General features: G+C 41.3%; 1 protein-coding gene across 1 annotated transcript in view; it reads left to right on the top strand.

The window, feature by feature from the left end:
• The window catches only part of LOC120734407 (protocadherin-16-like), an 82,668-nt gene that overhangs the window by 16,543 nt on the left and 49,660 nt on the right, over positions 1-16,465 (top strand). The gene's annotated exons all lie outside the window — the stretch shown is intronic.

A 16,465-nucleotide genomic window follows, 5' to 3' on the forward strand; every position in this document is an offset into this window, starting at 1 on the left:
TTATTCCCTCTCTCTTTTCACAAACACACTCCCCGTAAAACCCACTATGATTACTCCCCTGGCAAAGGCCTGATTTATACATCAATATAAAGTGGTCTGGAAATCAAAGTCACGTCTGAAGTGAAAAGCAGTCTCAAAGTCCTGCTTCACAATGGATGGGGCACTTGGAAGCACTGACACATTGTGATGTGATTCATAAAGTCTGGGATATTCAATGATCTCATTTAAAGGGAAACTATATCTAACAGAAAGAAGAAAAAGAAAAGCAGGGAGGGAGTCTTTACCTGAATTCCTGAAGCTCCTTTGAGGAGATTTACTCTCTTCTGGTGTGTCCTCTCTCTCACCTCGTAGGATTGCCATGGTAACTTAGCCAGAAATGTGGGGTGAGCCCTTGGTATCGGTGCAGTACCTCGCTTCGGCTTAACTGTCTTGTTTTCGTCACGATTTCAGCAGCTTTCATATATGAGGCGGACCTCGCCTGATTAAAAAGGAGAGCTAGATTGTCTTCCAGAAAGGTCTTAACATGGCATCGTGCACAGATCAGACCAGCAGATTTTACAAGCCAGTTTTAAACGCTTTGACATGAGGCAGAACCCCCCCACCCCACCCCTTTTTCAAAATTTTTAAGATAGCTCACTGCTGGGCCTAAAACACCACTGAGATTCTAATAAAAGGCTCTGGTGCCGTATTAAAACCAGAAAGACTAGTAGAGTTTCATGTTCTTGTAGGTTCACTTATCATGCATTGGAAAAGCTGGCATATGGGCTGGCTCCTTTGGGAAGACATGAGACGTGACGAAATGTAATGAGGACTATAAGATGTAAATGAAGTAAAACAGCAGAGGAGAGAGGGATTGATATGTAGAAAGAACAAGAAATGCACAGATGGAACCTTTAAATGTTTTCACAGTCAGATCCAGGCGGTGATTTTGTCTGAACCCTGTACTTTGTCCTCAGTTAGCCTGCCCTTTTGCATTATTACATCCCTTAACCAACTAAATGAACCCTCTAGACCCTCATTCCAGTTGTTGCAACAGTTGTAATCAACTGTTACTGATTTTTTTCTTTCTAATCCTAGCCGGCAGTTATTCTGGCACTAGGTGCAGGCTAATCCCATGCCAGACATCACGGGTAGTTTTCCAGTGTGCCAGAGAGATTGAATAAGGTTTGATTTAGTCATTCCGGCACGTTCCTCAATGCTTGCTTCATCTGTGCCGAGAAACTCCAGGCGAGAGTCTCCCCACGAGAGCTGCAGTTTTTCAGTATAATGGCAGCTGGTGTTAACTTTTTTCTTGGCCAGTGCAACATGGACACACAAGCGCACGAAATAATCTGAGACCTGACATCATAGCTTAATGAATCCTGTTCCAGATTTGTTTTGAACTGATCATTTAATTATTGTGATTTACTAGCATCATTTTTTTTACACTGTCAGCTAGTGGGAAAGTCGAGATTTGGGTCAGCTGGCCTGCTTGGATTCAGTTTACATATTTTCTTGCGGTGTTATTTGGCACAGATTAGCCGTTTGTGAGATTTGTCACGCTCCGCACAGTCAAGACAATGGCAGAATTGTACAAATATTTACAATATTTAGCAATCACTGTTTGGAGTTTGGAATTACTACGCTGGCCCGGCTGGCTAAGTTTGGATTTCGGACACTTAAAAATGGGGGGAAATCAACTAATGTTTAATATCTAAACAAGGAAATGTGTTATCAGGAGACATGTATGAAGAACGTTCTATATGCTGCTTTTCTTCCAGTCTTTCCTGAGTCCCACAATTTGCTTTTTGTTTTGTCATATCTTTATCTTCATTGTCATTTGTTTTCTCCCAGTTTTTCCCTTGTTTCTGTCTCGTTACATCTTTCTCCATAGGTTGATTTTGCTTTCGCTCACTCTTCACCTACACATACACACAAATGTAGTACATGCAGTGTGTAGGAAGCTTCTTATCAGTTTGGCCACTCTAGTAATCTGTAATGTGCTGCACTGTTTATATGGCCACGGCACAAAGGGGTTATTTATTTCTCAGTTTCCTCGCTTTCCTTTTCTTCCGCTTCCTTAAAGTATTTCCCAGGCTGGTGAGGTTAAAAAGTGGCTGTGTGTGTTTGTGTGTGTGCGAGTGTGTGGCATACACATTCGCCGGAATCGGGTTCACAACCTGAGAAGGTAAAGGTCATGAGAACATTGGAGATTGTAGCTGGTGGTGAAAAGCAAGCAAAGTTAGTCCTTAAAAACTAAAAATTTGCATGTGAAGGTCGCTGAAATCATCTGATCTCATGTCATCATTCTTTCTGAATGACTGCTACTTCTACTGAGTGCATATGATTACTTTCAGATTTCTTACTCGTTTAAAATTTGTGTTTTTCAGAGTTAAAGCATTTTTCCCATCTGTGTGGGTTGTTCCTTGCAGAGCCTCTGTCAAATCCAATGACATGCTGAGTTCCAGCATAACCTGACTGCTGGAAAGGCACTGTTAATCTCACAAGCAGTAGCACGCACACTCTGGTCGTAGCTCCAAAACAGCCCCAACGGACATCAGCGAATTGATGCTTTGCTTTGATTAAAGAATAAAGCAAATCAAGTCCAAATTAAATAAAAGCGAAATGATGATTTCAAAACAAAAAGATAAATTAGCTTCGATAGTTAAAAACAAAACAACAAAGCGTAAAGCACGAGTTTTTTTTGTGCGTGTATATACGAGTATGAGCATGTCCGTATGTCATCCAGTATGTCTGTGTATGTGTATGTGACCTCACTTTCAGCAGGTGATCTCCCCTGTGATGTTCAGCATGTGGTTTCCTGGTCAGGGCTGTTGAAAAACACTCATCCAGACAGACACAGATGTGCTCTTCTGGGAAATGTACTATATGAAGAGATGGGAAATGGCTTGTTGGCATTGCTCTACAAAAGCAGTGAAGCGCTCTAGTACCACAGCCCAAATACACAAATCTGCTTAGTAAACTCGAGTTATAAAATTAGAGCTGCTGGCTTCAGGCAACTGAGAACATGATGATTTTATGACAGTCTCACTAATCCAAAACGCTGTCACTCCTAAGTGGACACTTTTTGTTAGGCTTAGACACCAAAATATTCTGAAGTTCATTCAGACCACTTTGAGGTGCATACAGTACAGTACAATATAAAACATGACATTTCCTGTTTCCACTTTGAGGCGCTCTAAAAGTTTCTTACTACTATGTGTTTGACGCACGACTCTCATCAAACCTGTTAAGTTTTGTGCAGACTGGACAATATATCTTTGAATTACAGCAATTGCGTGCTTCATGACAAAGCATCGAAATTTAACACGCTGGTGTTTAATTTAGCGCCCTATGATGAAAACTTAGTTTACAAAATAATGTAACACCAAGTCCTTAAGGCTTTCCCGAATAAATTTTAGATGTCTCAGGTCAGTCAGCTGGATCCAGTACCCCAAACTGTTAAAAATGTAATTTGAATGTTGCCACCATATGGCTCTGTGACTGTCGTTTAATATTGCCTTATCACGCTTGAGAAGTTTGGGTCATTGTTTGAGGCATAGTTGTGCGGTAGTTGCACCATCACCTGAGACCAAGAAGTTCTTGAGTTCAAATCCATCAGCTGGCTGGAGTCTTTTTTCTGTGCTGTCACAGCATCTCACATAAGCACATATGGGCATGCCTTTGAAGGTAACCGAAACTAAGTGAAAAACATATAGGTGGGGGAGGTTTCTTTTAACAGGTGGAGTTAGTCTTTCTGAACCTACCAGAAAACCACTTAAGCAAACACAGCGTGTCTATCTGTCAGAGCAATCAGCCCTTTTGTTGTGAAGTCCAAAGTCAGAGATCCCACAGCTAAATTCTATTCAGCCTCTATAAGGAACGCTTACACGCATGCACACTGAGACTAATCACATTTGATAAACCAATAGCAATAGCTCCAGAGATACATTGTGACTCACTGAAAGCAGGAAGGTATTCAGCATAAGCTTCCTGTAACACCAAACCAGTCTCCCAGTCTCCTGCTGGTGTTGCGCTGAATCTAACCCCCATGGAAACCAGAGCCAGAACAAACCACAGCTTCCACTTGGAGCCCATTCCCCTTTTCCAGCCCAGTCTCAAAACACACTATAGTTTTTTATTTAGCCTGAAAAAGTGTGAGGAAGATGAAATTTATTGTCCGCTTGATGTCTTCCCTCACTCTTGCTCTTGCACAGCAGTAGCTGGTCTTTAATAAGGCCCGCGCCTGTTGAAACTCTCGCCCGTGACTTGGGCGTTTTGATTAATCTGTCAGTGTGATGAATTTACTTGGATCAATAGCTGAATGGAGAAAGAGAAGAGTTTTCAGCGCTCGCTGTCATCACATGCCGCAATTTGCATTTAACAGGTGATAGTCGACAACAAATGCTGGGTTTTGCACAAAGACGCGAGCGAGACTGAAAAGTTGGTGAATCGTTTCATGCTGTTAACAGCTGGCCCCTCTTCTCATATGCTTTTTGTCTGGTACAGTATTTCTGCCTCTTTCGGCCTCTCTCTCTTCGAGTCACACGTCTCTCAGCTGCCGGCGTTGTTGACAGGATGTGTGTGACGAGGGATCAGGATGGTGTGTCTGCTATGTGAACTATTCTCATAACATCCATCAACACTCACTCGGAATTCGTCACCTGTTTGCTACTGGAGGCTCAGATACCATGAAGAAAATCCATTTTGGTTTTCGACTTGTGCCTGTAAACTGTTGGCATAAAGAGGTGGGCTTTACTTCTTAAAATTATTGTAGTAATAACTTTCTAAGGTCTGAACTCAGGGGAGGTTCTCTGGTTTTATAAATGTTATATGCTACCCCCAAGGGTTTCTTTTGTTGGACACCTTTTTGCAGAATATATTAGATTGATTACTGCCACAGTGTGTCTTTTGTCCCCTCTCCTTCCCCTCATCCCTAATCAGTCATCAGTGCTTGCTCATAGGGGGGCATCTGATTGTTGGGGTTGTCTTTACATTAAAATGTAAAGCATCTAGTTGTTGTGATTTAAAAGATCAGCCCTACGACTGTGGGTGTTGCTTGCTTTATAGCCCAACAATGAGAATTTATTTCTACGAAAAAACATGGAATAGATGTCATTTAATTGAAATTTGATGCTACTCAATCATATTCTTTGTTGGATCAGCGGTTTGTGATTTGATGGTTTGATTTTTCATACAGTGGTATCACTGGGTCAAGCTTTCATATTGCCAGGACGCTGGTTTTTGACCACATGCATACAAATCTAATGACCTGAACACCAACCTTAGCTGTAATAGCATAATAATTAAACAATATGTCAAACTAGAATGGTGATCATGTTATAAATGATCCCTGTTTAGCAGCGACATGCTAGTATTGCCTTTGTGAAGGTGCTAGCCTGCTGATGTTAGAATTTATTGTGTAGTACTGTTGTGTCCCCTTAGAGCCTCTGGATGAGTTAAAAGAGCTGATTATGGTTCTGACACTCTTAGATGCTGTTTTTTGCCAAAAAAAAATTAAATCACACTTTGATTGTTTAGTTTAAAATACACTGTGGTGGTGTACAGAGGCAAGATTTGTGTCAAATTGTGTCATAATCCAAGAGTTCTGGTTTTATTTAGCTGGTGTTATTTCTGCAGACGTTTTTTGTAGCGATTGTTTCTCGAATGGAGAGTAGATCTAATGTGATTCTATGTGATTTTATTATATTACCCAAAAGGATATTCTTTCCTTTTACCCGGCATTAGTGATATTTCTGATTCAGATGTATAAAGGAAATGTAACTAAGCAGGATGCTGCTGTTGAAAGCATCTCATTTTTCCTCGTTTGTGCATTTTATGTACCTTTCAGCAACTCGGTGAGGCATTTTTAATTAATCCTGACCACATTGTGTCCAAAAGGAGATTTCAAGATATGTGTGCAAGTTGGTAGTGCTGTGGTAATGAAGGAAATGTCTCCAGCAGTTCCAGCAGGGTGTGATTTGGATGTCAGGAAGTGGAGCTGAGCTTTGATGGGATATGGTCCAATTTAACCTTTTCAATGCATAGATGCATTGGACTACATGCAGAAGCAAATCTGTGAGCTGTGAGAGTTTTTTAAGGCCCTATTTTCAGTTAACTGAGCAGGCAGCATTTTTAAGTCCATCATAAATTTGGTCCTATACATGGATAAGTGCTGTTCTTCTTCTTCCTCCTCTTGCATTTACAGGTGAGAGGCCTCACAGTGCATATATGCTGTTCCTGGGATTTGATATGGACAACCTTAAGCCTCCTAAGAACTTCAGGAGCTGTTTACATAAAACACTCTTGCTGTTATATAGAGGAAGTGGAAGTGATGCATATAACAAGACTTGCACTATATAACCTAACAATGTAAACCCTGCCAATTTAAAGTGGTTCTCTATTTGATGGTGGCACAGCTTCAGAGCCTCAGATTTTCCTCTGATCTCGACAGTATCTCTTTCTGCTAGAATATTTTCGGTTGTAATCAGATTGAAAATGTTGAAATCTTATCAGAACGCTTTCATTTTTCTCTCTCTTTTTGTTTTTATGCAAGCATTAGTTTGATTCCATATCACAAGTTGTTGGCATATGCTGTGTTGTAAACCTATCAGAGTATTCATTCATGTGCGATCTCACTGGCCAGTGCCTCTGTGGAGGGGATGGCCTCACGCCTCATTAAGCCCAATACTCTGTACCATATGGCAGTGAGGGCTTTTCTTCTTTCACCCCTTTTTTCTGTCTCTCTCCAATCTGACTGCTTTCTCTTTCTTGCATTCATCTCATCTGGTAGTGACTACTTCCTTTCACTTTTCTTTTCTGGCGTGGATACACTGTGGATCTGACCAAAAGGTGTTTTCATGCAAACACGCACATCTTGCTGCCATGAACTGTTCTAGAGGTTACCCGAAAGAGGAGCATGCAAGAATGTGAATTCCTGAATTAGCCATCTGGGAGTTAAAACAGTCTTTAACCTGTCAGCTTCTCAGTGTAAGTTCAGTCTGAAGTCCAGTTTTGCTCATGTGAGAACAGCTCAGGTATATCTCTGGTGACTTCACAGTTAGTGAGTGGATGTCATGTGTACTGTCTCCTGCATGCTCTATCTTGCTCTCGGCCTAAATCAGCAAGGGTATTTTCCAGGGAAACGAGAACGAGATTAAAGCAGACTATCGATTGCTGTGTGCTACGTGTGAGAAAGGGCAGCTTCTCTCACACTGTCAGCTGGTTGTTATGATGTTTTCCAATGTTTCAAATATTTCAACAATGCTTGACTCGTCTTTCAAATGACAGAGGGGTTCTTGAACATATACCATTTTATCGTCTCTGCAACGGATGAAGGGGTATACATGACACAATGGTAAAATGTGAAGCTTATCTTTAGTGCAGAGGGTTTCTATCAGCAGTCTGAAACAGACAAGGTAGAGGCATTCAGCTTTAGCAAGAAAACAGTCGAGATAGCTCCCGTCGTCTGGTGAACAGGCCGATATCAAACATCTGCAGGCACTGGATCCTCCATACAGAACACAGAGAAAACTGCAGCCACACTCACACTCAGATGCACGATTTCTTTATCTGTCTCAGGACTATCTCCTTATTCCAGCTCTCCTGGGCAGCTCGTGCTTTGTCCTTTGTGCAATATTTTTTGTCCATACTCTGTCTCTGAGCATCCATTTTGTTGCTGTCACGTCTGTTATTGGTTGAATCTGCCTTTTCTCAACCCGACAGTGGAGTTTGAGAGGGAAAGGGAAAAAACCCAGCCACACACATATACAAAGTGACAGAAAAGGGCACAAACGCACGTGAGCAGCAGGTTCATTAGGTCACACTAATCTAATTTCATGACACACTGAGTAGAGTTGGTGTAAATTAGCATGCTTCCTGTGTATCTTTATGTCATATTTGCTTTGGGAGGGGGTTCTGCAGTTTGGAACAGCAGGTGGTCAATAAGTTAGGGGAGAAGGGCAGTATGAGTGCTTGTTTCCCAGTATATCAGTTTCTGTCGGCTATACAGAGGGATAGATTTTAGATTGAAGTCCCAGTTGGGTGTGACCATGATTTTTCTCTCTGAGGGCTTTGTTTTTGTCATATATGGATGATTTAATATGTGTAATCCAGTTTGCCTTGTTGTCTTTTTCGCATTAGTTGGGCAGTTTGTTGTCTGCGTATATGTTATAGTGTACATATGTAGATATTTGTTGTCCTCTTCTACTTCCTTCTCACCTCAGGAGCTCAAATATGGAGAGATGCTCAGAGTAGCAGAGAGGGGGAATATTAGTATTCCAGATATAGTGCTTTGAAAAACCAACATTACACAACGTGGCTGGTTTTGCTTAGTCTATGTGATAGCACGGAAATCTCACTCATCAGTAAAATGGGTTTTATATCCAGCATGGTCCACATCACGTCTGTCATGCATGCACCTTATATCGTCTTTTCATCCGATTTCAGTTTTTATAAGGATGGCTCTCACCATGAGATGACTATTAAAGGTTTGAGCGGCATCAAAAAGAGTGGGAAAAAGTTTCCACTCCCCTATAGTGGAATCTTTTACAGGAGATCTTTTACTATTTCTCACCTGCCCACACTAACCTCCGTTACTGGCTTTTTCTCCCTCTTTTTCAACTCCTGTCTGGTGTTCCTGAACTATACAGAAATGAGGTACTTTATATGCACATACTCTGTGCTGCTTTTGTATAGCTGTAATTAGATAAAGAGCTAATGATTATTTTTTAAGTGAAAAATGCATGTGCAAAAAAAAGAAAAAAGAAAAGGAGCATATGATGAAACCATAAAGCATGGGCTCTAAGGATAGAAACCACAGTGAGTGGAAGAGTTATTTCCACTGTCGGCCTCTGTACATGTGAACATGCATAGTGTTTGTGGTTGCTGGCTGCGGTCTGTCAGACAGGGCTGGAAGCACTACACGAGTGGAAATAGCTTTACTGTTTGTATGGGCAACTGCTGTGATCTGTTTGGATTAACTGTGCAAATCTTCAATTGCGAGCGCGAATGGACAGGAATGAGTGAAAGAGTGATGACGACTAATGGTTCAATGAGGAATGATCAGAAAGGTTGGAAGAGAAAATCAGTAAACACGAGGAAATTTGATTTATGGAGTTTGATGATTAATTTTCCTCCATCAGCAGAAGACGTCCCATCTTCAGAGTTCAGAGTTGGTGATGTTTTTCTGCACTGCAGCCTAGTGCACTCTGTGAACCCGTCAATGTAGGACAAGCAGAACCTCAATTCAAATCGCAGCCTTAAGATGAGGAATAATGTTCCCTATCGTTTTTCCTTTTAAATGAAAAAAGTACTGAGGCATGAATTAAACTGTTTCAAAGGCAACAGTGTGCTTTTGGCAGACTTTAATGTCCCCTCTCTAAATGTATCCCTCATGGATGGTGGTCTTATAGTTTTAGACCAAATCAGTGTTGTTGTGAATAAGCCCTCAATGGAATATTAAAAAAAAAAGCTTCAAATATCAACATTTACAAAATATCTTTAACCCCCACAAGACTTCTGAGCTCTTGTTTGGGATGTTTCTCCTAGCTATTTGTGATTAGTTGGGACTGATAAGTATATATATGTACACTAAGCTTCCTCTTTGAACTTTGTTACTTAGTTATTACATACTTTTAACAAATATAAAACATATGTGCAGATATAAACTCACTGTGCCACATGTATGGGTTTATTGTACAGCATAACTACGGTGCAAACTAACGAACTGCAAACTAAAGACAGCAACAGCAAATAGAAAAAAGTACAACAGAAGTGAAATCAAACACAACAGAAATAGAAAAAAGAAAAGACTGGAAGTAGAAAAAAACAAAATCTCTCAAAACACAACAGAAGTGTTTTTGGGCCGTCAACAACCAGATGGAACAGCTGTGTGATAGAAACCAAGGCATGTGAAGGATTCGTTGAGACACGCTTTGTCTAAAAACTTTAAACATCTTCTTCTGCAGGCTGCATTTCAAAATTCAACCCACATTTTAGCTGCTTCGGGGTGGTCTATTGTTCCTTCATCTCTCCTGTCACTTTGCCTGTCAGTATTCCCATGTTGCAATTTATTAAAAGTCTAGCAATTACAAAGTCCACGACAGAAGTTAGATGATGCATAAGGTGTTAGTGTTGGAATCGCGTAAGGACTCCGAGATGAATCTTTTTGACAAGAAACAGTAGTCGGTGTGTGATGTTTTAACCTCGAGTACATTTACAGGCGTTTGGCTTAGGCGATAGGTGCTGGCTGAGCTTAGGTAAATCCTCTGCTTTGGCCCAGGTTTTGTCTCGCTGCTGTAAGTGATTTCACTTTTAAAGCAAGGATGTGTTAGATTTAATGTCAATTTACAATAACCAACATTTCTGCTGCATGTAGACAAAATACAGTTTTGTGGTTTTGGATTAGATTTACTCTGGCCTAACACACCCTGGTATGTGTTGTACAGTTTAGGAGGTTCTTGGAAAAAAAACACCCCCTTTTTTCAAATAACATGTCCGTCATATGGAATTTAGCAGTAAAAGTGCCTCTGGATGATGTTTTCAAGCCAAACTGTACTATCTAAAAAAAACTGGTAGATGAGGTGTGTATTACTGTAAACCAGGGATGTCAAACATTAGGCCTGGGGGTCAAATTCGGCCTGACAAAGACTCCAATCTGGCACACCAGACTGCTTTGGAAAATGTGAAGGAGTGCATATAGACTTTGAACACTCCCACCCGTTACTACGCCAGTGTAATTAAGCAATGGATAAACAATTAAATGACAAAAAAGTTAGAATTTTTACACAATATGCTAAAGAAATTTCTGTTTCATGATCAAAGGAACTGACAAAAGGAAAAGTAACAAGGAGTTGCACCGGCCGACTTTAGATGTCGACATCTGGTGTCTTAGCTGCTGTCACTCAGCGCAGCGTAATGTTTTCACATCACGGCTCAGCAGAGCGGGACTGTTGTGGCAGGCAGGAACAGTTGGATGGTTGGAAGATGAAATGAGATATAGCTTTATTCAATCCGATATCCCACTCATTCATTTTCACACAGAAAGGAAGAAAAATGGCTTTGGTTTGTAGCCATGAAAGAGCCAGATGTCAGAAATAGTGTACATCTCTTTTGAAAAAAAAAATGCAAAGAAATAGATTTTAAAGCCCTTTTTAAACATCATTCAGAGCAAATGAATGCAAGGACTGAATCATGGTCTGCAGGCGAGCCAGATATTTTAAATCACGTGGTTTGTAGAACATACAAGGCGTGAAAATACAGAAAGTCTGCAGTTGTATTTGTATATGATTATAAAAATAATTTATTTCCAGTCTAGACTGGTAAAAGAGGGAGAGCGTTCCTGTTGGTGATGCAGTCTCTTTCTCTGTCCCCAGCAGTCAGGGACGCTGGTCTCTTGGCCGGCGTCCAGCTCTCTGTAGGGGAATATCAATTTAGAAAGCTGGAAGTGATTTCTGATGCTGTCAAGTGGTGTTCACATACACAAACTACATACAGACTCACACACTTTTATGTATACCCATGCATACACGCTTCCCTGCAGTCATGTGCATTCTGGTAAACACCCACACCGCTGGCAGGCTGTAAAGAGTATTTTGTGCCCTGCTCCAGGGGACGATTACAGAAGGGCTGCTTGATTGCAAGGATCTCAGAGTGCCAGATCTGCGCCTCTAATACCGGATACAAGGGCTAATGCGAATCCATTGAAAGGATATTTTCTTCTCTCAAGGCTTTGTTTCTTATCTAAAGAACAGCTCTTTCAAGTCATACAGATCAAGAGTCCAAGATCACAGGAAGTGCAGTGCAGGTGATGTTTATTTTGGCGATAACACATAACACAATATAAACATTTCAGTGAAGCCCGCTGATAAAATGCAAAATTTGGCACCTTATCTTACAATATGATAATTTTATTTGTGTCTAATGTGCACATAAGGGAGTTAACGCATTTGGATTAGTGAGCGTAGAATCTTGAAGCTGAATAATAATCTAAATTAAAAGAGAAGATTCAAAATTTCAGCCTTTGTAGCCTTTTAATTGTCCTTTTCACCTTTTTATTGGTTTCCCTTGTTTGGATGCGGCAGCAAATGTCAAAGGTCCTTTTTTAAAGAGTAAATTTGCATTTGGAGGTTGAAAGGGTGGCACTGGTTCACTTGCTTTTCCCTTTTCCCTTTATCTAGCTCTTTAGCTTCAGGCACTCACAGCTGCTTGTTGTTGGTTTTGGAAAAGATTTGTGATTTTGATAAAAATGTGCCCCTTGACAACATTAACCCAGCACACTAAAAAGTGATTCTTACTCAGTTCATTTTGATGTGAAGGCCAAGTTCCTTTACAAATGCTCATATATGACAAGTTTGGAGGGAGGCCTGGTGCGTCACGATATAGACACCCTATGTCAAAATGGAGCTGTTTTCCCTCTCTGACAATGAGGGTTGGTTATACATCATTGTAGAACCCAATGTGGGCCTTGAATTGAATCATCATGAAGCAAATTAGGGAGTAACTGACATAATAGGTCACATCACAATTTCAGCTCAGCTGCCTTTGATGCTGATTGATGCTACATAAGACAGATGTAGTGTGAGCATGGCTGAGAGGTACAATGGCAAAGCCATTAAGTTAAAAAAAAAAAAAATCCAGTTTCCTAAGGAGCCCTTTCACTGCACAACTCTAGTTGGTCCAAGCATACAAGAAAAGCTTCACAAAAGGTCTTTGTGGAACATTATTATAGTATTATATGAAATATACAACACATTTACTGTTTTTGTGTGAACACCTAATGAAAAGATGGATGATTCATAGTAAAGAAATAAAAGGCTTTGAAAGGAACGCAACTCAGCAGATTTCAGACAAGGAGTGAGGATAAGGAAAAAAAAATCTGATGAAAAGGATGGCTGGTGTGAAAGCATGAATGCAGGATGCAGTAGAGGTGCTGATGGTTACCATGACAATGAGAGAAGTAGAAAGAGGACAGGGGAGGTGGGGCCAAAGCGATTCATCACCATTGCTCGTATCTGTGTGTGTGCGTGCGTGTTTGTGTGCATGCTTTCACCTCTATCTGTCTCAGTACCCTTGAAGGAGGCTATTTGTCTGTGGTCTACCTTCCTTGCAGACACGTTTAAGCACATATTTATCAAGAAGCAGAGCAGTGCAGTGGAGGATTGGATGTGGAGCAGACGGGTAGTGGATAGGGGAGCCATGCAGGGAAAGTGAAAGAAGACAAATATTTCAATCTCAGTCTTGTTCATGTTCAAGTAGACTGTCACTCAATTTATTATCTTTTCCACTGCACTTCTGAACTGAGAGTGGTATCCCAAAATGGCACAAGGCTGCACTAGATGTTATCATTAGAGGATAATAGCTGCAGAGGACTTTGTCTTTGCAAATTTTAACAACTAGCTGAGAATGACTGTAGCATAGGCTCTCTTGTGCATGTACATGAATCTTCTGCCCGGTGATATTTTTCATCTCTGTCAGGGGGAGAGGGGGTCATGTTATTGTAACTGGGCACAGAGAGGAGCAGGCAGACGGACTTCGTACGAACACTCAGCCACGTGAAGGATGGTTGCCATTACTTCATACAGATAGCATGTGCAAGTGTGCATGTGTGTGTGGCTTTCAAAGGGTTGGAGCCATCGTTCAGCCGTAACCATGGTAACAGGACTCTCAGGACCACAGGGAAGAAAAAGAGAGGAGGTGGTAGAGGAAGGGGAGAAAGAGGGTGAGACAGAAGGAATTAGGCATGGGGGGGTACCCGTCTGTATCTTCTGATAAGCGGTGTCGAGCCAAAATGGGGGGGGTCACTTCAGATGAGTTAGTGGTTCCTCATATCCTGGAATATGGAAAAACACGTACTTAAATCTTCACAGTTAACTCGAGCCGTTTCAGAAATAGCGGTTTTTTATTTAGCTTGTAGGAAACTACTTACGTAGGACTTTTCCTGTGTTTTGTGTGCGATTATGGGTAACATAATTTCACCGCACACTTGCTGGGCAGACTACGTGTGTCTATGAGTAAAACCCCAGCTTGCTTTCTCAGCACCTGAAGTGTGACATAATGTGAGGTTAATGATTCTCAGCCAGCTGTAAAGAAACAGCACGCGCTGGCGTTATTTACATCACCTTTAAATCGCTGTGGTCTGCTGCTGCTTTGAGGTAAACTGAGGTAATGAGTACTTTGCTTTCCACAACAATAAATAGTCCACGCATGCACCCCATTGACTGGTAGAGCAGCAGCAGCTCAGACCCAGTGATTTGAATTAGAAAAATAAATTTGCTTTTTGGTCTTGCCTGCTTTTACTCATGGATTCTTTTCTTTTCTTGCTTATCTAAACTGACAGTCCAGGTTTACTGCAGCTTTTTAGGCTACTGCATCCACAATACTTCCCCTTCTGTCTTTTTCAATTCTGTAAAGAACTGATGAGGGACACACACAGGCACACACACGAAGTATACACAGCCTCCAACTGTGTTCCAACTGTGTGTCTAAATGGATTCCATTGTTTTCTTAATTGTCAAATTAAACATGTCACTCTATTTGAATGGGACATACATATGCCAGCTGCCAGCTCATCCATTGGAAAAAGGGGGGTTTAGCATTCATTCATTAAGATACAAGGCCCCTCCCCCCTAAAAAAACAACTTGAAGGTGCTTGAAAATTCCCCTTTTCTGTCTCACACACACATCTGTGCATCCACATGCGCACACGGACGCACAATCAGGCGGGGATGAGGAAAAGTCAGCGTAATCTTTTGTCTATCTCTGAGCGAGGGTGGATGGACAACCCGCCTCATCTGGTAACAATCACCTCACAAGCTGCCTCCAGTATCTTGCCCGTGCGTGTGTGTGAGCATGTGTAGTACTTGCGAACATTTTAGGACATGCATGCATATGCGTGTCTGTATGTGTTTATATGTGTGTGCCTAATCCCAGAGTGCCACTAAAGAGCTTCATCCATCCCAGCCGTGTCTGAGAAATATGAAGGCGGAGCAAGGAGGGATAGGCTTTGAAAACGGAAACTGAAACATGGGATAGAGTGGACTCTTTCTGTTATCCCTTTTTTTTTGTGGCCGTTTGTTTCGTAGTGTTTTTTTCATTTCCCGTCCTCAGACCAGTCACACATCCACCATTTTACAAATTAGCTTGGCCTTTCTTGCAGCTGCTTCTCTTTCACAGTGGAGTGGATGTGAACCCCATGGAGCTGCCCACAGCTCCATACAAAGCACACCTATATTTCACGCTGCAGGAGCAATTCTGCTCCTTGTTCCATCGTGAATGCTGCAAAGTGTTTTGTAGAGGAAGGATCATTTAGCTTAATTAATGTCCCCCTGCTGCACAGCCCTGAAGACACATAATTAAAGCTTAGAATTCAGAGGCTTCTTTTAGTGGTTTAACATTCAAAAGAGCGAGGACTTGAACCTTGGCTTGAAATCCAATCAGTGGCTCATTCAGTACTTCTGAATAAAGGCATAGGTAGGGCCTACTGGGAGTATTTTGCAGGGCTTTAAGGAGACATTTTGGGTTTAAATAGACAAATAATCATATTATCTGGCAAAGAATTTGTCAGTGAGAAATCTGTATCCCTTTGTTAGATCTATATTTATTCCAAAAGCAAAACAGGTCCTCCTATTTTTGGAGGAACATTTTTCCTAACCACCTTCTTTCTTTCTTTCTTTGTTTTTTTACATCATCTGTTTTGGTTTCAGGCATGGCTTGAATACAAACCAGCCTGTGCACTGTGTAATAAAGTGATTTGGCTCCTTCTTCCCTCTGCCATTTCATCTCTGTGATTTAGAGAACTCCACTCAAGTCTTCATTTTCACAAGGTCAAATTTGATGAATAAGACTTCCTCTGGCACAGCTTTTTGGGCATCTGAGAGTGCATGCATGTGAGCTTTTCGTCTCTCCCTCTCACTCTTTTGACTTAACATCACTGGGGCATGACATACACCAGAGAGCATTTGGCTGAAATCCTAAATGAGATCCACTGAGTCACCAGTGTTACAGATAAAATTATGCCTCTGCATGAGGAGTTAAAAATAAAAGTAAAAGAAGATGCAGAATAAACGGGCAAGCATGCAGGTGGAGGAGCAAACAGGCTCATATTCAGCTATACACACAATTTCATGGCCTTTCCGTCTCATTATATGAGGTTAACACCATGCTGGTGGTCTGCATGGAGTTAGCGTGGTGAGTGTTCCATTAATTCAACTCTGCTGCACATTGCCCACTCCGATACACACACACACACACACACACACACACACACACACACACACACACACACACACACATTGGACATCGTGCAGAAATCTACAGCCAAGATAGAGGAGAGCTGTGGCAATTATACACCTAATAAATCAGTCATTCACTCATTTTGTATGTGTGCTCTCACTGTGCACCCTCTCCCCAAGCTGGTCACTGCTGACTTGTACACACACATTTACACATATACAGAAACACATAAGCACACATTCTCACAAATGTA

This window comes from Simochromis diagramma, unplaced genomic scaffold, assembly GCF_900408965.1.
Source record: "Simochromis diagramma unplaced genomic scaffold, fSimDia1.1 OVJJ01000216.1, whole genome shotgun sequence".
NCBI lineage: Eukaryota > Metazoa > Chordata > Actinopteri > Cichliformes > Cichlidae > Simochromis > Simochromis diagramma.